The sequence below is a fragment of the Oncorhynchus masou genome, unplaced genomic scaffold (assembly GCF_036934945.1).
Source record: "Oncorhynchus masou masou isolate Uvic2021 unplaced genomic scaffold, UVic_Omas_1.1 unplaced_scaffold_1794, whole genome shotgun sequence".
In the NCBI taxonomy this organism is placed as follows: Eukaryota; Metazoa; Chordata; class Actinopteri; order Salmoniformes; family Salmonidae; genus Oncorhynchus; species Oncorhynchus masou.
The window spans coordinates 4,494-28,835 of NW_027008139.1; the positions used below are offsets into that span (position 1 = coordinate 4,494).

Sequence of the window (24,342 nt, forward strand, 5' to 3'; positions counted from 1 at the left end):
TGCTGGTTACTGGTCCAACGCTCTAACCACTAGGCTACCTGCTGGTTACTGGTCCAACACTCTAACCACTAGGCTACATGCTGGTTACTGGCCCAACGCTCTAACCACTAGGCTACCTGCTGGTTACTGGTCCAACGCTCTAACCACTAGGCTACCTGCTGGTTACTGGCCCAACGCTCTAGCCACTAGGCTACATGCTGGTTACTGGTCCAACGCTCTAACCACTAGGCTACCTGCTGGTTATTGGTCCAACGCTCTAACCATTAGGCTACCTGCTGGTTACTGGCCCAACGCTCTAACCACTAGGCTACCTGCTGGTTACTGGTCCAACGCTCTAACCACTAGGCTACCTGCTGGTTACTAGTCCAACGCTCTAACCACTAGGCCACATGCAGGTTACTAGTCCAACGCTCTAACCACTATGCTACCTGCTGGTTACTGGCCCAACGCTCTAACCACTAGGCTACCTGCTGGTTACTGGCCCAACACTCTAACCACTAGGCTACCTGCTGGTTATTGGTCCAACGCTCTAACCACTAGGCTACCTGCTGGTTACTGGCCCAACGCTCTAACCACTAGGCTACCTGCTGGTTACTGGCCCAACGCTCTAACCACTAAACCAACTGCTGGTTAATGGTCTAACGCCCTAACCACTACGCTACCTGCTGGTTACTGGTCCAATGCTCTAACCACTAGGCTACCTGCTGGTTACTGGCCCAATGCTCTAACCACTAGGCTACCTGCTGGTTACTGGTCCAACGCTCTAACCACTAGGCTACCAGCTGGTTACTGGTCCAACGCTCTAACCACTAGGCTACCTGCTGGTTACTGGCCCAACACTCTAACCACTAGGCTACATGCTGGTTACTGGTCCAACGCTCTAACCACTAGGCTACCTGCTGGTTACTGGCCCAACGCTCTAACCACTAGGCCACCTGCTGGTTACTGGTCCAACGCTCTAACCACTAGGCCACCTGCTGCCCCAACATCCCATTGGATCCCCTCCGTTAGGCCATCTTACCAACGTCTGAGGCTAAAGCCATTACAACACGAGGTTAACTGTCTGGAAGAAAAATAAGATAAACAGTTAATGATGGCTATGAATGATCCTGTCCTTGATATCGTAACCTTTAGAGCAGGGAAGGGTATAACTTCGATATTGGAGAGTCCGCAGTTGGTCGCAGGCCTGCGTACCCACATGTACACATTTTGCCGCAGGGTGGAATACAATAAGACTATTCTACCTAACAAGTTGATATTGAGCTGCTTTTGGGGGGACGGCATTGCAGGAGATCTCCAATCCACCTGCTCTACTTCCTGGGTTGGCATGTGGACGGAAGAGTGTTGGGGGGGGGGGTCTCAGTGTGATTGGTGTACAGCCAAGCTTCCTGTCCTGTGATTGGTGTACAGCCAAGCTTCCTGACCTGTGATTGGTAAGGGGGGCAGGTTTTACTGGTCTGAACTCAAAAGCCTGTTATGTGCATGATTGATTTTTCTTTGTTGAACCCCCCTTTGTTGAAAACCCCCCCCCAAAAAATCTCAAACGTGCACTGAAAAGCTTTGAAGAAAAGAAAACAGTTCATGGTTGCACAACATTACATAATAACATAAAAAAAAAGAATGAAGATGAAACACATCCACGATATAGATAATATTTGTTTATTTTAATCAATAGGATCTCTTTTACAGTGCATTTTGTTTTCTTTACACAATTATTCGCTAAGTGACAGGTTTTAGCCACTAGTACTGAATCAGATAATTATATATACTACATTACATTGCATATCTGGGATCCACCACTTCCTCATTCAGATTTTGCCATCAACACCCCGCGTGAAAGCCCCCCCCCCCCAAAAGAAAACAATGTTATTGGGCAATGGGTAACCGTGACAACCGTACAGGCTCACCGTCTCCAATTTAAATCTTCAGTTCGTACATTTATTAACAAATCATCTCCGTACCTCTCAATCTAACGTTCGACTCTTTACATCATTTTTAAAGCAGCTTACCATTAAAACAAACCAAGTACTGGCCAGTTCAGTTAGTGACCTGCTTGTCGTCTCCATGAGAAAAAGGTTTGAGAAATAAAATACAATATGGCACTTCTGTCTCAAGGAACAAAAAAAAACAGACCGATTCGACAGAAACAAAAAAAACACAGAACTTTTTTTTATTTTTCTTGCCATAAGGACAATTTCTAGGATCCACAACCAAACTGTAGCATGTAGCAACCAAACTGAAGTTTCCGGTAAACTCGGTTTAGATACAAGGCTAGCCAAACTCCCCTACGCTACAGGAAGAAAAGAAAATGTAAAAAAGGAAATTCATAGCACTTCAGTACTTTCTCCAGAGTTATTTTAAGTGCCCGGCATTGACGTTCCTGGACAGGAACCTGACAAGAATTGGTTGATCAAAAGAGGAAGTCTAAAACAGTTAAAGCAGAACTATGTTACTGTAATCAACATCAAGCCTCTCTCGCATCAGTGTAGAAGTATAGACTTATATTCAAACCCCCTCCTTTCCCCATCAACGAACGACCACCAAGTACTCTCCAGGGGTGACCTTTCATTGTAAGTGATACTGTACGACAACACTCGGATTTGGATTCATGGCAAACAGTTTTGTCTCGTCTGGTTGCTTTAGCAGATTCATTCAAATGTTTCTTTTGAGGAGACTCGTCCGATCAGATGACAATTCTGGATCTGATCTTAATTAACCTTTGTCCACACAGATAGTGGGATACCTCAGATTTTCAAACGTTGTCAGGGCTACACTTGACAAAGACAGAACCACATTAACTGTGCATATAATTTTTTTTTTTTTTTTTTTAAATCTTTTTTTAAATTTTTAAATTTTTTAATTTTAAATAAACCTCACAGGAATGAACAAGTACACAACCAACCTAATGAACATAAAGACATTATCGTCATCATCAGGCTTCCAGTTACTTTAGCACTTGTCCATTTAATTTCAAACGCTTTACATTCAACCCCCCCCCACACACAATAAAAGATACGACCGCAAGTAAAATAGAACATTTTTTTCTTCTTCTTCTTCTCTCTCCTCCCTTCCGCTCGAGTTTGGTCTCAAATTTGCTGAAATAGACAAAGATCTTGTAGTGCACAAAATAATAATACAAAAAATGAGACTTTTAGATAATGTAGCAGCATTTTGCTTTTTTAAAGTTGTCGTAAGTCACCAGTAGAACAGGTAAAGGCGTTGGAATGCCCCACACCAAGGAGGGCGAGAGATTGTCCTCTGAGGAGAGTAGGGGTGTGTGAGTGAATGGGGGGGGTACATCATAGAGTGGCTTGTTGGTGTGTGACAGGGGCCCTAGAGTGTGTGTGTGTATTGGGGGGGGGGGGGGTACATCATAGAGTGGCTTGTTGGTGTGTGACAGGTGCACTAGAGTGTGTGTGTGTGTGTGTGTATTGGGGGGGGGGGGGGGGTACATCATAGAGTGGCTTGTTGGTGTGTGACGGGTGCACTAGAGTGTGTGTGTGTGTGTGTGTATTGGGGGGGGGGGTACATCATAGAGTGGCTTGTTGGTGTGTGACAGGGGCACTAGAGTGTGTGTATGTATGGGGGGGGGGGGGTACATCATAGAGTGGCTTGTTGGTGTGTGACAGGGGCACTAGAGTGTGTGTATGTATTGGGGGGGGGGTACATCATAGAGTGGCTTGTTGGTGTGTGACAGGGGCACTAGAGTGTGTGTATGTATTGGGGGGGGGGGGGTACATCATAGAGTGGCTTGTTGGTGTGTGACAGGGGCACTAGAGTGTGTGTGTGTATTGGGGGGGGGGTACATCATAGAGTGGCTTGTTGGTGTGTGACAGGGGCACTAGAGTGTGTGTATGTATTGGGGGGGGGGTACATCATAGAGTGGCTTGTTGGTGTGTGACAGGTGCACTAGAGTGTGTGTGTATGTGTGTGTGTATTGGGGGGGGGGGTACATCATAGAGTGGCTTGTTGGTGTGTGACAGGTGCACTAGAGTGTGTGTGTATGTGTGTGTGTATTGGGGGGTACATCATAGAGTGGCTTGTTGGTGTGTGACAGGGGCACTAGAGTGTGTGTGTGTGTGTGAGTGTATGGGGGGGTACATCATAGAGTGGCTTGTTGGTGTGTGACAGGGGCACTAGAGTGTGTGTGTATGTGTGTGTGTATTGGGGGGGGTACATCATAGAGTGGCTTGTTGGTGTGTGACAGGGGCACTAGAGTGTGTGTGTGGGGGGGGGTACATCATAGAGTGGCTTGTTGGTGGGTGACGGGTGCACTAGAGTGTGTGTGTGTGTGTGTGTGTGTATTGGGGGGGGGTACATCATAGAGTGGCTTGTTGGTGTGTGACAGGTGCACTAGAGTGTGTGTGTGTATTGGGGGGGGGTACATCATAGAGTGGCTTGTTGGTGGGTGACGGGTGCACTAGAGTGTGTGTGTGTGTGTGTGTGTGAGTGTATGGGGGGGTACATCATAGAGTGGCTTGTTGGTGTGTGACAGGGGCACTAGAGTGTGTGTGTGTATTGGGGGGGTACATCATAGAGTGTCTTGTTGGTGGGTGACGGGTGCACTAGAGTGTGTGTATGTGTGAGTGTATGGGGGGGTACATCATAGAGTGGCTTGTTGGTGTGTGACAGGTGCACTAGAGTGTGTGTGTGTATGTGTGCGTGTATTGGGGGGGTACATTATAGAGTGGCTTGTTGGTGTGTGACGGGGGCACTAGAGTGTGTGTGTGTGTGGGGGGTACATCATAGAGTGGCTTGTTGGTGTGTGACAGGTGCACTAGAGTGTGTGTGTGTGTGTGTGTGTGTGTGTATTGGGGGGGGGGGTACATCATAGAGTGGCCTGTTGGTGTGTGACGGGGGCACTAGAGTGTGTGTGTGTGTGGGGGGGGGGTACATCATAGAGTGGCTTGTTGGTGTGTGACAGGGGCACTAGAGTGTGTGTGTGTGAGTGTATGGGGGGGGTACATCATAGAGTGGCTTGTTGGTGTGTGACAGGTGCACTAGAGTGTGTGTATGTGTGTGTGTATTGGGGGGGGGGGGTACATCATAGAGTGGCTTGTTGGTGTGTGACAGGGGCACTAGAGTGTGTGTGTGTGTGTGAGTGTATGGGGGGGGTACATCATAGAGTGGCTTGTTGGTGTGTGACAGGTGCACTAGAGTGTGTGTGTATGTGTGTGTGTGTATTGGGGGGGGTACATCATAGAGTGGCTTGTTGGTGTGTGACGGGGGCACTAGAGTGTGTGTGTGTGTGTGGGGGGTACATCATAGAGTGGCTTGTTGGTGTGTGACAGGGGCACTAGAGTGTGTGTGTATGTGTGTGTGTATTGGGGGGGTACACCATAGAGTGGCTTGTTGGTGTGTGACAGGTGCACTAGAGTGTGTGTGTGTGTGTGTGTGTGAGTGTATGGGGGTACATCATAGAGTGGCTTGTTGGTGTGTGACAGGTGCACTAGAGTGTGTGTGTGTGTGTGTATTGGGGGGGGGGGGGGGGGTACATCATAGAGTGGCTTGTTGGTGTGTGACAGGGGCACTAGAGTGTGTGTGTATGTGTATTGGGGGGGGGGGTACATCACAGAGTGGCTTGTTGGTGTGTGACAGGGGCACTAGAGTGTGTGTGTGTATTGGGGGGGGGTACATCATAGAGTGGCTTGTTGGTGTGTGACAGGGGCACTAGAGTGTGTGTGTGTATTGGGGGGGGGGTACATCATAGAGTGGCTTGTTGGTGTGTGACAGGTGCACTAGAGTGTGTGTGTGTGTATTGGGGGGGGTACATCATAGAGTGGCTTGTTGGTGTGTGACAGGTGCACTAGAGTGTGTGTGTGTGTATTGGGGGGGGGGGGTACATCATAGAGTGGCTTGTTGGTGTGTGACGGGTGCACTAGAGTGTGTGTGTGTGGGGGGTACATCATAGAGTGGCCTGTTGGTGTGTGACGGGTGCACTAGAGTGTGTGTGTGTGTGTGTGTGTGGGGGGATACATCATAGAGTGGCTTGTTGGTGTGTGACAGGTGCACTAGAGTGTGTGTGTGTGTATTGGGGGGGGGTACATCATAGAGTGGCTTGTTGGTGTGTGACAGGTGCACTAGAGTGTGTGTGTGTGTATTGGGGGGGGGGGGTACATCATAGAGTGGCTTGTTGGTGTGTGACGGGTGCACTAGAGTGTGTGTGTATGTATTGGGGGGGGGGGTACATCATAGAGTGGCTTGTTGGTGTGTGACAGGTGTACTAGAGTGTGTGTGTATGTATTGGGGGGGGGTACATCATAGAGTGGCTTGTTGGTGTGTGACGGGTGCACTAGAGTGTGTGTGTGTGTATTGGGGGGGGGGTACATCATAGAGTGGCTTGTTGGTGTGTGACGGGTGCACTAGAGTGTGTGTGTGGGGGGGTACATCATAGAGTGGCCTGTTGGTGTGTGACGGGTGCACTAGAGTGTGTGTGTGTGTGTGTATTGGGGGGGGGGGTACATCATAGAGTGGCTTGTTGGTGTGTGACGGGGGCACTAGAGTGTGTGTGTGTGTGTGGGGGGGGGGTACATCATAGAGTGGCTTGTTGGTGTGTGACAGGGGCACTAGAGTGTGTGTGTGCGAGTGTATGGGGGGTACATCATAGAGTGGCTTGTTGGTGTGTGACAGGTGCACTAGAGTGTGTGTATGTGTGTGTGTATTGGGGGGGGGGGGTACATCATAGAGTGGCTTGTTGGTGTGTGACAGGGGCACTAGAGTGTGTGTGTGTGTGTGAGTGTATGGGGGGTACATCATAGAGTGGCTTGTTGGTGTGTGACAGGTGCACTAGAGTGTGTGTGTATGTGTGTGTGTGTATTGGGGGGTACATCATAGAGTGGCTTGTTGGTGTGTGACGGGGGCACTAGAGTGTGTGTGTGTGTGTGGGGGGGGTACATCATAGAGTGGCTTGTTGGTGTGTGACAGGGGCACTAGAGTGTGTGTGTGTATGTGTGTGTGTATTGGGGGGGGTACACCATAGAGTGGCTTGTTGGTGTGTGACAGGTGCACTAGAGTGTGTGTGTGTGTGTGTGAGTGTATGGGGGTACATCATAGAGTGGCTTGTTGGTGTGTGACAGGTGCACTAGAGTGTGTGTGTGTGTGTGTATTGGGGGGGGGTACATCATAGAGTGGCTTGTTGGTGTGTGACAGGTGCACTAGAGTGTGTGTGTATGTGTATTGGGGGGGGGTACATCACAGAGTGGCTTGTTGGTGTGTGACAGGGGCACTAGAGTGTGTGTGTGTATTGGGGGGGGTACATCATAGAGTGGCTTGTTGGTGTGTGACAGGTGCACTAGAGTGTGTGTGTGTGTATTGGGGGGGTACATCATAGAGTGGCTTGTTGGTGTGTGACGGGTGCACTAGAGTGTGTGTGTGTGGGGGGTACATCATAGAGTGGCCTGTTGGTGTGTGACGGGTGCACTAGAGTGTGTGTGTGTGTGTGTGTGTGTGTGTGGGGGGATACATCATAGAGTGGCTTGTTGGTGTGTGACAGGTGCACTAGAGTGTGTGTGTGTGTATTGGGGGGGGGGGGTACATCATAGAGTGGCTTGTTGGTGTGTGACAGGTGCACTAGAGTGTGTGTGTGTGTATTGGGGGGGGGGGGGTACATCATAGAGTGGCTTGTTGGTGTGTGACGGGTGCACTAGAGTGTGTGTGTGTGTATTGGGGGGGGGTACATCATAGAGTGGCTTGTTGGTGTGTGACGGGGGCACTAGAGTGTGTGTGTGTGGGGGGTACATCATAGAGTGGCTTGTTGGTGTGTGACAGGTGTACTAGAGTGTGTGTGTATGTGTGTGTGTATTGGGGGGGGGTACATCATAGAGTGGCTTGTTGGTGTGTGACGGGTGCACTAGAATGTGTGTGTGTATTGGGGGGGTACATCATAGAGTGGCTTGTTGGTGTGTGACAGGTGCACTAGAGTGTGTGTGTGTGTATTGGGGGGGGGGGTACATCATAGAGTGGCTTGTTGGTGTGTGACGGGTGCACTAGAGTGTGTGTGTGTGTATTGGGGGGGGGGGTACATCATAGAGTGGCTTGTTGGTGTGTGACGGGTGCACTAGAGTGTGTGTGTGTGTGGGGGGTACATCATAGAGTGGCCTGTTGGTGTGTGACGGGTGCACTAGAGTGTGTGTGTGTGTATTGGGGGGGGGTACATCATAGAGTGGCTTGTTGGTGTGTGACGGGTGCACTAGAGTGTGTGTGTGTGGGGGGTACATCATAGAGTGGCCTGTTGGTGTGTGACGGGTGCACTAGAGTGTGTGTGTGTGTGTGTGTGTGTGTGTGTGTGTGGGGGGGGTACATCATAGAGTGGCTTGTTGGTGTGTGACAGGTGCACTAGAGTGTGTGTGTGTGTATTGGGGGGGGGGGTACATCATAGAGTGGCTTGTTGGTGTGTGACGGGTGCACTAGAGTGTGTGTATGTGTGAGTGTATGGGGGGTACATCATAGAGTGGCTTGTTGGTGTGTGACAGGTGCACTAGAGTGTGTGTGTGTGTGTGTGTGTGTGTATTGGGGGGAGGGTACATCATAGAGTGGCTTGTTGGTGTGTGACAGGTGCACTAGAGTGTGTGTATGTGTGAGTGTATGGGGGGGTACATCATAGAGTGGCTTGTTGGTGTGTGACGGGTGCACTAGAGTGTGTGTGTGTGTGTGTGTATTGGGGGGGGGTACATCATAGAGTGGCTTGTTGGTGTGTGACGGGTGCACTAGAGTGTGTGTGTGTGTGTGTGTATTGGGGGGGGGTACATCATAGAGTGGCTTGTTGGTGTGTGACGGGGCACTAGAGTGTGTGTGTGGGGGGGGGTACATCATAGGGGGGGGGGGGGGTTGAGATGATGGATCTCCCAGTAGAATACAGGTGCAGGGGGGTTATGATGCACCACTGGAGGACAACAGCCCCAGGACAGGACAGGACAGGATAGGGCAGGATAGGACAGGACAGGATAGGGCAGGACAGGGCAGGGCAGGATAGGGCAGGACAGGATAGGGCAGGATAGGACAGGACAGGATAGGGCAGGGCAGGATAGGACAGGATAGGGCAGGACAGGGCAGGATAGGGCAGGATAGGGCAGGACAGGGCAGGACAGGGCAGGACAGGATAGGGCAGGACAGGGCAGGATAGGGCAGGGCAGGATAGGGCAGGATAGGGCAGGATAGGGCAGGGCAGGATAGGGCAGGATAGGGCAGGGCAGGGCAGGATAGGGCAGGATAGGGCAGGGCAGGGCAGGATAGGGCAGGATAGGGCAGGGCAGGATAGGGCAGGGCAGGATAGGGCAGGATAGGGCAGGGCAGGATAGGGCAGGGCAGGATAGGGCAGGATAGGGCAGGACAGGGCAGGACAGGATAGGGCAGGACAGGGCAGGATAGGGCAGGGCAGGATAGGGCAGGATAGGGCAGGATAGGGCAGGGCAGGATAGGGCAGGATAGGGCAGGGCAGGGCAGGATAGGGCAGGATAGGGCAGGGCAGGGCAGGATAGGGCAGGATAGGGCAGGGCAGGATAGGGCAGGGCAGGATAGGGCAGGATAGGGCAGGGCAGGATAGGGCAGGGCAGGATAGGGCAGGGCAGGATAGGGCAGGGCAGGATAGGGCAGGGCAGGTCAGGGCAGGATAGGGCAGGGCAGGATAGGGCAGGACAGGGCAGGATAGGGCAGGACAGGATAGGGCAGGATAGGGCAGGGCAGGATAGGGCAGGGCAGAATAGGGCAGGATAGGGCAGGGCAGGATAGGGCAGGGCAGGATAGGGCAGGACACTGAAGCCTTCCTTCCAAACTGTATGTGTTTGACCAAAAGGGGTTAAACTCAGTGGGAGAAACATCTGCTCCTCTTCCTCCTACATTTCATTTACTACCATCCCCTCTTCTACTCCAATCAGTATCTCTCATCCCCTCTTCTACTCCAATCAGTATCTCTCATCCCCTCTTCTACTCCAATCAGTGTCTCTCATCCCCTCTTCTACTCCAATCAGTGTCTCTCATCCCCAGCAGTCAATGGCCTCTCTCCATTCTCAAGCTTTGCCTCCCTCCCACAGAGCAACAACCCCCCCCACAGCCATGACCAGACCATGTTAGGGTAGTGGGAATGGGGCACTTGGCTCATATCTGTCCAAAGCTGACCCAAGATGGTGCTGATCCAGGTCCTAACTGAACCGAGCCAAGCCAGGCCAGACTGAGCCATTCAGTAAAGGGCCCTCTCTCTCTCTCTCTCTCTCTCTCTCTGGTCTCTCAGCTGGAGGCTGTGGCGATGGGCTTCTTGAGCTGCTGGCTGTGGATCTCTCTGTTCCTAGCCTCCAGCAGCAGGTCACAGCAGACGTTACACACCAACACAGGGTCATACAGCTGCTGGTCTGGGATGGGCAGCTTCAGGTGGCAGCAGTCTTTACAGAACACATTGCCACAGTTCCTGAGGAGGACAGAGTAAGAGGACAGAGTAAGAGGACAGAGTAAGAGGACAGAGTCAACTAGATTCACATTTCAGTCATTTAGCAGACGCTCCTTATCCAGGGACATCTCCTATCCAGGGACATCTCCTATCCTATCCAGGGACATCTCCTATCCAGGGACATCTCTTATCCAGGGACATCTCTTATCCTATCCAGGGACATCTCTTATCCAGGGACATCTCCTATCCTATCCTGGGACATCTCTTATCCAGGGACATCTCTTATCCTATCCAGGGACATCTCTTATCCTATCCAGGGACATCTCTTATCCAGGGACATCTCTTATCCAGGGACATCTCTTATCCTATCCTGGGACATCTCTTATCCAGGGACATCTCTTATCCTATCCAGGGACATCTCTTATCCAGGGACATCTCTTATCCAGGGACATCTCTTATCCAGGGACATCTCCTATCCAGGGACATCTCTTATCCAGGGACATCTCTTATCCTATCCAGGGACATCTCTTATCATATCTAGAGACATCTCTTATCTAGAGACACCTCTTATCCAGAGACACCTCTTATCCAGAGACACCTCTTATCCAGAGACACCTCTTATCCAGAGACACCTCTTATCCAGAGACATCTCCTATCCAGAGAGTTATCCTATCCAGGGACATCTCCTATCCAGGGACATCTCTTATCCAGGGACATCTCCTATCCAGAGACATCTCCTATCCAGAGACATCTCCTATCCAGGGACATATCTTATCCTATCCAGGGACATCTCTTATCATATCCAGGGACATCTCCTATCCAGGGACATCTCCTATCCAGGGACATCTCATATCCAGAGACATCTCCTATCCAGAGACATCTCCTATCCTATCCAGAGACATCTCCTATCCTATCCAGAGACATCTCCTATCATATCCAGGGACATCTCCTATCATATCCAGGGACATCTCCTATCCAGGGACATCTCCTATCCAGGGACATCTCCTATCCAGGGATATCTCCTATCCAGGGACATCTCCTATCCAGGGACATCTCCTATCCAGGGACATCTCCTATCCAGGGACATCTCCTATCCAGGGACATCTCCTATCATATCCAGGGACATCTCCTATCCTATCCAGGGACATCTCCTATCCTATCCAGGGACATCTCCTATCCAGGGACATCTCCTATCCAGGGACATCTCTTATCCAGGGACATCTCCTATCCAGGGACTTCTCCTATCCAGGGACATCTCCTATCCAGGGACATCTCCTATCCAGGGACATCTCCTATCCAGGGACATCTCCTATCCAGGGACATCTCTTATCATATCCAGGGACATCTCCTATCCAGGGACATCTCCTATCCAGGGACATCTCCTATCCAGGGACATCTCCTATCCTATCCAGGGACATCTCTTATCATATCCAGGGACATCTCCTATCCAGAGACATCTCCTATCCTATCCAGGGACATCTCCTATCCAGAGACATCTCCTATCCAGGGACATCTTATCATAGGGACATCTCCTATCCAGGGACATCTCTTATCCAGGGACATCTCTTATCCAGGGACATCTCCTATCCAGGGACATCTCCTATCCTATCCAGGGACATCTCCTATCCAGAGACATATCCTATCCTATCCAGGGACATCTCTTATCATATCCAGGGACATCTCCTATCCTATCCAGGGACATCTCTTATCCTATCCAGGGACATCTCTTATCCAGGGACATCTCTTATCCAGGGACATCTCTTATCTTATCCAGGGACACCTCCTATCCAGGGACATCTCTTATCCTATCCAGGGACATCTCTTATCCTATCCAGGGACATCTCTTATCCAGGGACATCTCTTATCATATCCAGGGACATCTCCTATCCAGGGACATCTCTTATCCTATCGAGGGACATCTCTTATCCTATCCAGGGACATCTCTTATCCAGGGACATCTCCTATCCAGGGACATCTCCTATCCAGGGACATCTCCTATCCTATCCAGGGACATCTCCTATCCTACACCAGGGACATCTCTTATCCTATCCAGGGACATCTCTTATCCAGGGACATCTCTTATCCAGGGACATCTCTTATCATATCCAGGGACACCTCCTATCCAGGGACATCTCTTATCCTATCCAGGGACATCTCTTATCCTATCCAGGGACATCTCTTATCCAGGGACATCTCTTATCATATCCAGGGACATCTCCTATCCAGGGACATCTCTTATCCTATCCAGGGACATCTCTTATCCAGGGACATCTCTTATCCAGGGACATCTCCTATCCAGGGACATCTCCTATCCTATCCAGGGACATCTCCTATCCAGAGACATCTCCTATCCTATCCAGGGACATCTCTTATCCAGGGACATCTCTTATCCAGGGACATCTCTTATCCTATCCAGGGACATCTCTTATCCTATCCAGGGACATCTCTTATCCAGGGACATCTCTTATCCAGGGACATCTCTTATCATATCCAGGGACATCTCCTATCCAGGGACATCTCTTATCCTATCGAGGGACATCTCTTATCCTATCCAGGGACATCTCTTATCCTATCCAGGGACATCTCTTATCCAGGGACATCTCCTATCCAGGGACATCTCCTATCCAGGGACATCTCCTATCCAGGGACATCTCCTATCCAGGGACATCTCCTATCATATCCAGGGACATCTCCTATCATATCCAGGGACATCTCTTATCATATCCAGGGACATCTCCTATCATATCCAGGGACATCTCCTATCCTATCCAGGGACATCTCCTATCATATCCAGGGACATCTCCTATCATATCCAGGGACATCTATCATATCCAGGGACATCTCCTATCATATCCAGGGACATCTCCTATCATATCCAGGGACATCTCCTATCAAATCCAGGGACATCTCTTATCAAATCCAGGGACATCTCCTATCCAGGGACATCTCCTATCCAGGGACATCTCCAGGGACATCTCTTATCATATCCAGGGACATCTCCTATCCAGGGACATCTCCTATCCTATCCAGGGACATCTCTTATCCTATCCAGGGACATCTCCTATCCAGGGACATCTCCTATCCAGGGACATCTCCTATCATATCCAGGGACATCTCCTATCATATCCAGGGACATCTCCTATCATATCCAGGGACATCTCCTATCCTATCCAGGGACATCTCCTATCCAGGGACATCTCCTAACCTATCCAGGGACATCTCCTATCCTATCCAGGGACATCTCCTATCATATCCAGGGACATCTCCTATCATATCCAGGGACATCTATCATATCCAGGGACATCTCCTATCATATCCAGGGACATCTCCTATCATATCCAGGGACATCTCCTATCAAATCCAGGGACATCTCTTATCAAATCCAGGGACATCTCCTATCCAGGGACATCTCCTATCCAGGGACATCTCCAGGGACATCTCTTATCATATCCAGGGACATCTCCTATCCAGGGACATCTCCTATCCTATCCAGGGACATCTCTTATCCTATCCAGGGACATCTCCTATCCAGGGACATCTCCTATCCAGGGACATCTCCTATCATATCCAGGGACATCTCCTATCATATCCAGGGACATCTCCTATCATATCCAGGGACATCTCCTATCCTATCCAGGGACATCTCCTATCCAGGGACATCTCCTAACCTATCCAGGGACATCTCTTATCATATCCAGGGACATCTCTTATCATATCCAGGGACATCTCCTATCATATCCAGGGACATCTCATATCCAGGGACATCTCTTATCATATCCAGAGACATCTCTTATCATATCCAGGGACATCTCCTATCCAGGGACATCTCCTATCCAGGGACATCTCCTATCCAGGGACATCTCTTATCATATCCAGAGAAATATCTTATCCTATCCAGGGACATCTCCTATCCAGGCACATCTCTTATCATATCCAGAGACACCTCTTATCTAGAGACCCCTCATATCTAGAGACACCTCTTATCCAGAGACACCTCTTATCCAGAGACACCTCTTATCCAGAGACACCTCTTATCCAGAGACACCTCTTATCCAGAGACACCTCTTATCCAGAGACATCTCCTATCCAGGGACATCTCTTATCCAGAGACACCTCTTATCCAGAGACACCTCTTATCCAGAGACACCTCTTATCCAGAGACATCTCTTATCTAGAGACATCTCTTATCCTTTCCAGGGACATCTCTTATCTAGAGACATTTCTTATCCAGGGACATCTCTTATCTAGAGACCTCTTATCCTATGAGGGACATCTCTTATCCAGAGACACCTCTTATCTAGAGACACCTCTTATCCAGAGACACCTCTTATCCTATCTAGAGACACCTCTTATCCTATCTAGAGACACCTCTTATCCTATCTAGAGACACCTCTTATCCTATCCAGGGACACCTCTTATCTAGAGACACCTCTTATCTAGAGACACCTCTTATCTAGAGACACCTCTTATCTAGAGACACCTCTTATCTAGAGACACCTCTTATCCAGAGACACCTCTTATCCAGAGACACCTCTTATCCAGAGACACCTCCTATCCTATCCAGGGACATCTCTTATCCTATCGAGGGACATCTCTTATCCTATCCAGGGACATCTCTTATCCAGGGACATCTCTTATCCAGGGACATCTCTTATCCTATCGAGGGACATCTCTTATCCTATCCAGGGACATCTCTTATCCAGGGACATCTCTTATCCAGGGACATCTCTTATCCAGGGACATCTCTTATCCAGGGACATCTCTTATCCTATCCAGGGACATCTCTTATCCTATCCAGGGACATCTCTTATCCTATCCAGGGACATCTCTTATCCAGGGACATCTCTTATCATATCCAGGGACATCTCCTATCCTATCGAGGGACATCTCTTATCCTATCGAGGGACATCTCTTATCCTATCCAGGGACATCTCTTATCCTATCCAGGGACATCTCCTATCCAGGGACATCTCCTATCCAGGGACATCTCCTATCATATCCAGGGACATCTCTTATCATATCCAGGGACATCTCCTATCATATCCAGGGACATCTCCTATCCTATCCAGGGACATCTCCTATCCTATCCAGGGACATCTATCATATCCAGGGACATCTCCTATCATATCCAGGGACATCTATCATATCCAGGGACATCTCCTATCATATCCAGGGACATCTCCTATCATATCCAGGGACATCTATCAAATCCAGGGACATCTCTTATCAAATCCAGGGACATCTCCTATCCAGGGACATCTCCTATCCAGGGACATCTCCAGGGACATCTCTTATCATATCCAGGGACATCTCCTATCCAGGGACATCTCCTATCCAGGGACATCTCTCATCCTATCCAGGGACATCTCCTATCCAGGGACATCTCTTATCATATCCAGGGACATCTCTTATCATATCCAGGGACATCTCCTATCATATCCAGGGACATCTCTTATCATATCCAGGGACATCTCCTATCATATCCAGGGACATCTCCTATCCAGGGACATCTCCTATCCTATCCAGGGACATCTCCTATCCTATCCAGGGACATCTCCTATCCAGGCACATCTCTTATCATATCCAGAGACACCTCTTATCTAGAGACCCCTCATATCTAGAGACACCTCTTATCCAGAGACACCTCTTATCCAGAGACACCTCTTATCCAGAGACACCTCTTATCCAGAGACACCTCTTATCCAGAGACATCTCTTATCTAGAGACACCACTTATCCAGAGACATCTCTTATCTAGAGACACCTCTTATCTAGAGACACCTCTTATCTAGAGACACCTCTTATCCAGAGACACCTCTTATCCAGAGACACCTCTTATCCAGAGACATCTCTTATCTAGAGACATCTCTTATCCTTTCCAGGGACATCTCTTATCTAGAGACACCTCTTATCTAGAGACACCTCTTATCCAGAGACACCTCTTATCCAGAGACACCTCTTATCCAGAGACATCTCTTATCTAGAGACATCTCTTATCCTTTCCAGGGACATCTCTTATCTAGAGACATTTCTTATCCAGGGACATCTCTTATCTAGAGACCTCTTATCCTATGAGGGACATCTCTTATCCAGAGACACCTCTTATCTAGAGACACCTCTTATCCTATCTAGGGACACACCTCTTATCCTATCTAGGGACACCTCTTATCTAGAGACGCCTCTTATCCAGAGACGCCTCTTATCCAGAGACGCCTCTTATCCAGAGACGCCTCTTATCCAGAGACGCCTCTTATCCAGAGACGCCTCTTATCCAGAGACGCCTCTTATCCAGAGACGCCTCTTATCCAGAGACGCCTCTTATCCAGAGACGCCTCTTATCCAGAGACGCCTCTTATCCAGAGACGCCTCTTATCCAGAGACACCTCTTATCCAGAGACACCTCTTATCCAGGGACACCTCTTATCCAGGGACACCTCTTATCCAGGGACACCTCTTATCCAGGGACACCTCTTATCCAGGGACACCTCTTATCCAGAGACATCTCGACTTTTTGATTGACGCTTAACAAACCTGCAGTGATGTCGCCGCTTGGCCATCCAGAATTCACAGTCACAGTTGAAACAATGAGAGGCCATGTGATCAGGCACCCACCTCGTGACCACACACACACACACACACACACACACACACACACACACACACACACACACACACACACACACACACACACACACACACACACACACATTAGAACAGTGTGCGGCAGATGGGTATCTGGGGCAGAAAGGTAAAAGGAGAGTGGGAGGGGTTAGAGGTAGGGGGTTGGGTATTGGGGTTAGGGGGCTATGTGTTGGGATTAGGGGTTTAGGTGGTAGGGTATTGGGATTAGGTGTTGGGGTTAGGGGGCTAGGTGTTGGGATTAGGGGGTTGGGGTTAGGGATTAGGGGGTTGGGGTTAGGGATTGGGGTTAGGGGGCTAGGTATTGGGATTAGGGGGTTGGGTATTGGGATTAGGGTGTTGCGGTTAGGTGTTGGGGTTAGGTGTTGGGGTTAGGGGGCTCGGTGTTGGGGTTAGTGGGCTAGGTGGTGGGGTTAGGGGACTAGGTGGTGGGGTTAGGGGGCTAGGTGTTGGGGTATTGTGGTTAGGGGGCAAGGTGTTGGGGTATTGTGGTTAGGGGGCAAGGTGTTGGGGTATTTGGGTTAGGTATTGGGGTGGTGGGGTATTGGGGTTAGGGGGCTAGGTGTTGGGGTATTTGGGTTAAGGGGCTAGGTGGTGGGGTATTGGGGCTAGGTGGTTAGATGTTGGGGTGTTGGGGTTAGGTATTGGGTTGGTGAGGTATTGGGGTTAGGTGTTGGGGTATTGGGGTTAGGGGCTAGGTGGTGGGGTTGAGTATTGGGGTTAGGGGGCTAGGTGGTGGGGTGTTGGGGGTGGGTATTAAGGTAGGGTATTGGGGTTAGGGGGCTACGATTAGGGGGTTGGATATTGGGATTAGGGGCTAGGTGATGGATTTAGGGGGCTAGGTGGTGGTGTTGGGTATTGGGGTAGGGTATTGGGGTAAGGGGGCTAGGTGGTGGGTTATTGGGGTTAGGTAATTGGGGTGGTGGGGTATTGGGGTGGTAGGGTATTGGGGTTAGGGGGATAGGGGTTGGGGTATTGTAGTTAGGGGGCTAGATGGTGGGGTATTGGGGTTAGGGGCCTAGGTGGTGGGGTATTGGGGTTAGGTATTGGGGTGGTGGGGTATTGGGGTTAGGGGCCTAGGTGGTGGGGTATTGGGGTTAGGGGCCTAGGTGGTGGGGTATTGGGGTTAGGTATTGGGGTGGTGGGTTATTGGGGTTAGGGGGCTAGGTTGTGGGGTATTGGGGTATGGTATTGGGGTGTTGGGGTATTGGGGTTAGGGGGCTAGGTGGTGGGGTTAGGGGGTTAGGTGGTGGGGTATTGGGGTTAGGGGGCTAGGTGGTGGGGTATTGGGATGTAAGGGAATTCACCCCCGTAGTGGACAAAAATGAATGGCAAATTATTGGCATAGTACCATGTACACATTGGTCAATACCACCCAAATCGGCGTTGATTCATGCAAAGTTTACTTCAAATGCCATATGGCTATTGCCAGTTGTAACACTTCAAAAATCCAACAGGTGGCGTGTGCGCTCCACCGTGGTTTTTCATATTGATATTGGACTCCAAGTCAACATCCAAAAGCCAAATTTTGAAAAAATGGATTTTTTGTCAAAAACTTAACACCCCTTAAAAAAGTGCTTTCTGAACCGTTTTTCGAAATTCTTTCGCTTTTTTTTGTCAATTACACATGTGTAAGAACTGTATGAATATACTTTTGTCCAATTTTATTATCATAATTGTTTTATTTTTTTTACTTGCGCATTATTGCATGTGTTTTGTCCATCTGCAATATGATTTCATAGGAAGTCAGAAGTCAAAAGTCAAAAATTGCTAAATTTCATAAAAAACTTCACACACCCCTAAAAAAGTGCTTTCTGGACCGTTTTTCGAATTTTTTTCGAATTTTGTGTCAGTTACACACGTATAAGAACTGTATCAACATACTTTAGTCATATTTTATTATCATAATGTTTTTTTTTTTTTTTTACTTGTGCATAAGGCATATGTTTTGTGGGGGCCAAATGTCATAAGAAATTTGACATGCTCAAAAATCCTTCAGAAATGCAAAATTGACTGGCCTGATGAACTCGGGATGGCCGGGCAGTGATTGTTGTTCCTTTCAATCACTCGTGGTGTTGATTTCATCATGTCCATTTGTTTATGTTTTCTCACTTTTGCAAAGTCACTGTGCATTTGCAATATGGTTAACTGGGCATTCACCATCACCAATTTGTCATGCTATAAAAATCGTGCAGGAATGCCAAATTGACTGGCCCGATGAACTCGGGATGGCTGGGCAGTGATTCTGGTACCTCCCCATCGCTCGTTTGGGTTGATTTCAGAATGTCACTTTTGGTGATGGTACCTCACTGTTAAAACATATTGCAAATGTTGTCTCACTTTTGCAAAGTCGCTGTGCATTTGCCATATGGTTAACTGGGCATTCACCATCACCAATTTGTCATGCTATAAAAATCGTGCAGGAATGCCAAATTGACTGGCCCGATGAACTCGGGATGGCTCTGCAGTGATTCTGGTACCTCTCCATCGCTCGTTAGGGTTGATTCCAGAATGTCCATTTGGTGATGTTTCTCACTCTTTCAAAGTCACTGTGCATTTGCCATATGGTTAACTGGGCAGTCACCATCACCAATTTGTCATGCCATAAAAATCATGCAGGAATGCCAAATTGACTGGCCCAATGAACTCAGGATGGCTGGGCAGTGATACTGGTACCTCTCCATCGTTCGTTAGGGTTGATTTCAGAATGTCGCTTTTGGTGATGGTACCTCACTGTTAAAACATATTGCAAATGTTGTCTCACTTTTGCAAAGTCACTGTGCATTTGCCATATGGTTAACTGGGCAGTCACCATCACCAATTTGTCATGCCATAAAAATCATGCAGGAATGCCAAATTGACTGGCCCGATGACCTCGGGATGGCTGGGCAGTGATTCTGGTACCTCTCCATCGCTCGTTTGGGTTGATTTCAGAATGTCACTTTTGGTGATGGTACCTCACCGCTTAAACATATTGCAAATGGACAAGAGTCACCTGCAAGTCACCATCCATCAGTCAATTTGATATCATTCAAAGCTAACTATTGGAGGCACTGTCAGTCTCTACGCACCCCAATAATACGTCCCTCCATCCAAGTTGTGTATCTGTGTGATTTAGTTTTCCTTTGAATTTTTATGGGAAAAATGACTGATTTACAGTTCATGGGGGTTGCCTAATCATATATATGAAGTTTTGGAAAGATCTGATTTTTTTAACCCCTCCAAACAGCCCATGAGACACCAATTATGGCACTTCCGGTTGGCACAGGAAGCTGTAACTCAACATACATCCTCATTGGGGTATTCCATTACAGAATCCTGAGTTAAGTCTTTACCATTAAAACGGACTGATTTACACAGGGTTGAATGCACTATGTCTATCAAACTGCAGGCAGGTTATGGGTATACACTTTTAGGGCGATTTGAACCACTTCCGGTTGGTCCAGGAAGCTTAGAATCGACACAGGTAGACCTTATAGTGGCCTGATGAACTGGTACCAAAGACAGGTTCATACAGCATTTATAACCCATATAGACTCCAGGTTGTATTTAGGGGAGCAGGCAATGTATTCCTATGGGGAGAGAAGTCAATGCACACTGTTTTTATGTAAACACCTTCTTTTAACTGTGAAGGGTTAATGTCACACGGTCAAGGTTAGGCTTGCACAGATCGGGAGGACCTTAGGAACAGTCCTGTGTTTGAATTGTCCTTCTAAACCTAACGGTTCCGCCGCTGTCACCCAAAATCCAATGACATTGTGGTGCAGGCATCATTGTGGGCCTATTTTTCTCATGGTCGCTGCGCTCAGACCGAGCGAGCTACGGTCAAGAGGGGCACCTCGTTGGACTCGGCCCTGCCTTGGGATTATGTTTATGCCATTGCCTGCTCTCTGTGTCTTTAAACACCACGCTTTGTCACTCCATCCTTGCTGTGTGTGTGTGTGAGAGCTTTTCTTTGACATCTGTTGGGAGAAATGAGTGATTTTACAGTTCAGGAGGGTTGCCTAATCACATATGAAGTTTTGAAAAGATCTGACCTTTTTAACCCTTGGATACAGCCACTATGACACCATTTAAGGCACTTCCTGTTGGCACAGGAAGCTATAAATAAACTCATATCCTCATTGGGGTATGCCTTTACAGAATCCTGAGTTTTAAGTCTTTACGTTAAGAACTGAGTTATTTACGGAGGGTTTAGTGAGTGTGTGTTATTTCAGAAAATCATAGAAAATCACAGAAATGTCGCAGAGCTCCGCAGCACACTCTAAAAATATTCGTATGAACACCCTGCAACTGGATCTGTAACCGTTGAAAAAAAACCCCACCTATATCTGAACATCACAATCTGGTCATCGTACGATTTCTCTTAAATGACGATAGATAAATGGCTGATTTTTTTTTATTGACACCGGAGGCTCCTTGACTTTGACGTGAAGTGAAAAAATCATTTCTCTATTTTCATTTTGGACCTTTAATCCCAGAAATATGGCCATAACTCAAAAACCGTTGAGGCCTAGACGCCATCTTCGGGGCCATCTGCCCATTATGCCAAACCTACGCTCACCAAGTTTCGGCTTCGAAATATTTTCAGTTTTCGAGATATGGCCCGTCGTGATTCGGGATGTTTTGTCCAATAGCAATATGATTGCTTATGCCCTCTTGTGGGATCTTCCGGCATAGCGGAAAAATGGACCAAAATGTGATTCTTTTATAAAACGAAAACCGAATGTCCGACAAAGTTCATTTGATGACTTCCCGGTAGGTCTGGCCCTGCCGCTCGGCCCGACGCCGTCCCCGAATTTTTAAAAATGTTTTCGGACGTCTAGTAAGGGACCGTACATTTCCAATATGGACTTTCTCACTAACCATACGGTGATTGTCAAAAAGTTCCCTTAAGGTATGGTAGGGTATTGGGTATTGATGGTAGGGTATTGGGTAGATGGTAGGGTATTGGGGTTAGGGGGCTAGGTGGTGGGGTATTGGGGTTAGGTGTTGGGGTATTGGGATATTGGGGTTAGGGGGCTAGGTGGTGGGGTTAGGGGGTTAGGTGGTGGGGTGTTGGGGTATTGGGGTTAGGGGGCTAGGTGGTGGGGTATTGGGATGGTAGGGTATTGGGGTTAGGGGGCTAGGTGTTGGGGTATTGTAGTTAGGGGGCTAGATGGTGGGGTATTGGGGTTAGGGGCCTAGGTGGTGGGGTATTGGGGTGGTGGGGTATTGGGGTTAGGGGGCTAGATGGTGGGGTATTGGGTTGGTGGGGTATTGGGGTTAGGGGGCTAGGTGGTGGGGTATTGGGGTATGGTATTGTGGTGGTGGGGTATTGTGGTTAGGGGGCTAGGTGGTGGGGTATTGGGGTATGGTATTGGGGTGGTGGGGTATTGTGGTTAGGGGGCTAGGTGGTGGGGTATTGTGGTTAGGGGGCTAGGTGGTGGGGTATTGGGGTTAGGGGGCTAGGTGGTGGGGTATTGGGGTTAGGGGGCTAGGTGGTGGGGTATTGGGGTTAGGTATTGGATTTAGGGGGCTATATGGTGGGGTATTGGAGTTAGGGGGCTAGGTGGTGGGGTATTGGAGTTAGGTATTGGATTTAGGGGGCTAGATGGTGGGGTATTGGAGTTAGGGGGCTAGATGGTGGGGTATTGGGGTTAGGTATTGGATTTAGGGGGCTAGATGGTGGGGTATTGGAGTTAGGGGGCTAGGTGGTGGGGTATTGGGGTTAGGGGGCTAGGTGGTGGGGTATTGGGGTTAGGTATTGGATTTAGGGGGCTAGATGGTGGGGTATTGGAGTTAGGGGGCAAGGTGTGGGGTATTGGAGTTAGGGGGCTAGGTGGTGGGGTATTGGGGTTAGGTATTGGATTTAGGGGGCTAGATGGTGGGGTATTGGGGTTAGGTATTGGATTTAGGGGGCTAGATGGTGGGGTATTGGAGTTAGGGGGCTAGGTGGTGAGGTATTGGGGTGGTGGGGTATGGTATTGGGGTTAGGGGGCTAGGTGGTGGGGTATTGGGGTTAGGGGGTAGGTGGTGGGGTATTGGGGTTAGGTATTGGGGTGGCGGGGTATGGTATTGGGGTTAGGGGTCTAGGTGGTGGGGTATTGTGGTTAGGGGGCTAGGTGGTGGGGTATTGGGGTTAGGTATTGGGGTGGTGGGGTATTGGGGTGGTGGGGTATTGGGGTGGTGGGGTGGTGGGGTATGGTATTGGGGTTAGGGGGCTAGGTGGTGGGGTATTGGGGTGGTGGGGTATGGTATTGGGGTTACGGGTGGTGGGGTATTGTGGTATGGTTATATATAAGAAGCAGTAGAGAAAGAAACCTGCAGTAGACTATGAGGAACGCTGACCTCTGTGTCCTTCTGCTCCACTCTGTCCCAACTGCCCTCTGAGAAACGGTCCTCGCTGTGGTCTGACAGACTGTCCTCCTCATCACTGTCGTCTGACTCACGCAGACAAGTCTGGAGACGGAGAGGACACAGGTCAACACGAGAGGGAGGGTGACGAGAAGAGAGGGAGGGAGGGTGACGAGAAGAGAGGGAGGGAGGGAGGGTGACGAGAAGAGAGGGAAGGAGGGAGGGTGACGAGAAGAGAGGGAGGGAGGGTGACGAGAAGAGAGGGAGGGAGGGTGACGAGACGAGAGGGATGGAGGGTGACGAGACGAGAAGGATGGAGGGTGACGAGACGAGAGGGAGGGTGACGAGAAGAGAGGGAGGGTGACGAGACGAGAGGGAGGGAGGGAGGGTGACGAGACGAGAGGGAGGGAGGGTGACGAGACGAGAGGGAGGGAGGGTGACGAGACGAGAGGGAGGGTGACGAGACGAGAGGGAGGGAGGGTGACGAGACGAGAGGGAGACGAGAGGGAGGGAGGGAGACGAGAGGGAGGGAGAGAGGGAGGGGAGACGAGAGAGGGAGGGAGGGAGACGAGAGGGAGGGAGGGAGGGTGACGGAGGGAGGGAGGGTGACGGAGGGAGGGAGGGTGACGGAGGGAGGGAGGGTGACGTGGCGGAGGGAGGGTGACGAGACGAGAGGGGGGAGGGAGGGTGACGAGACGAGAGGGAGGAGGGAGGGTGACGAGACGAGAGGGAGGAGGGAGGGTGACGAGACGAGAGGGAGGAGGGAGGGTGACGAGACGAGAGGGGGAGGGAGAAGAGACGAGAGGGGGAGGGAGGGAGACGAGACGAGAGGGAGGGAGACGAGAGGGAGGGAGGGTGACGGGAGGGAGAAGAGACGAGAGGGGGAGGGAGGGTGACGAGACGAGAGGGAGGGTGACGAGAGGGAGGGTGACGAGAGGGAGGGAGGGAGGGTGACGTGGCGAGAGGGAGGGAGGGTGACGTGGCGAGAGG

The 24,342-nt window shown here is 49.7% G+C and overlaps 1 pseudogene; it reads right to left on the bottom strand.

The window, feature by feature from the left end:
* Nucleotides 1-8,792: 8,792 nt before the first annotated feature.
* The window catches only part of LOC135532270 (myotubularin-related protein 4-like), a 93,931-nt pseudogene continuing 78,381 nt past the window's right edge, over nucleotides 8,793-24,342 (bottom strand).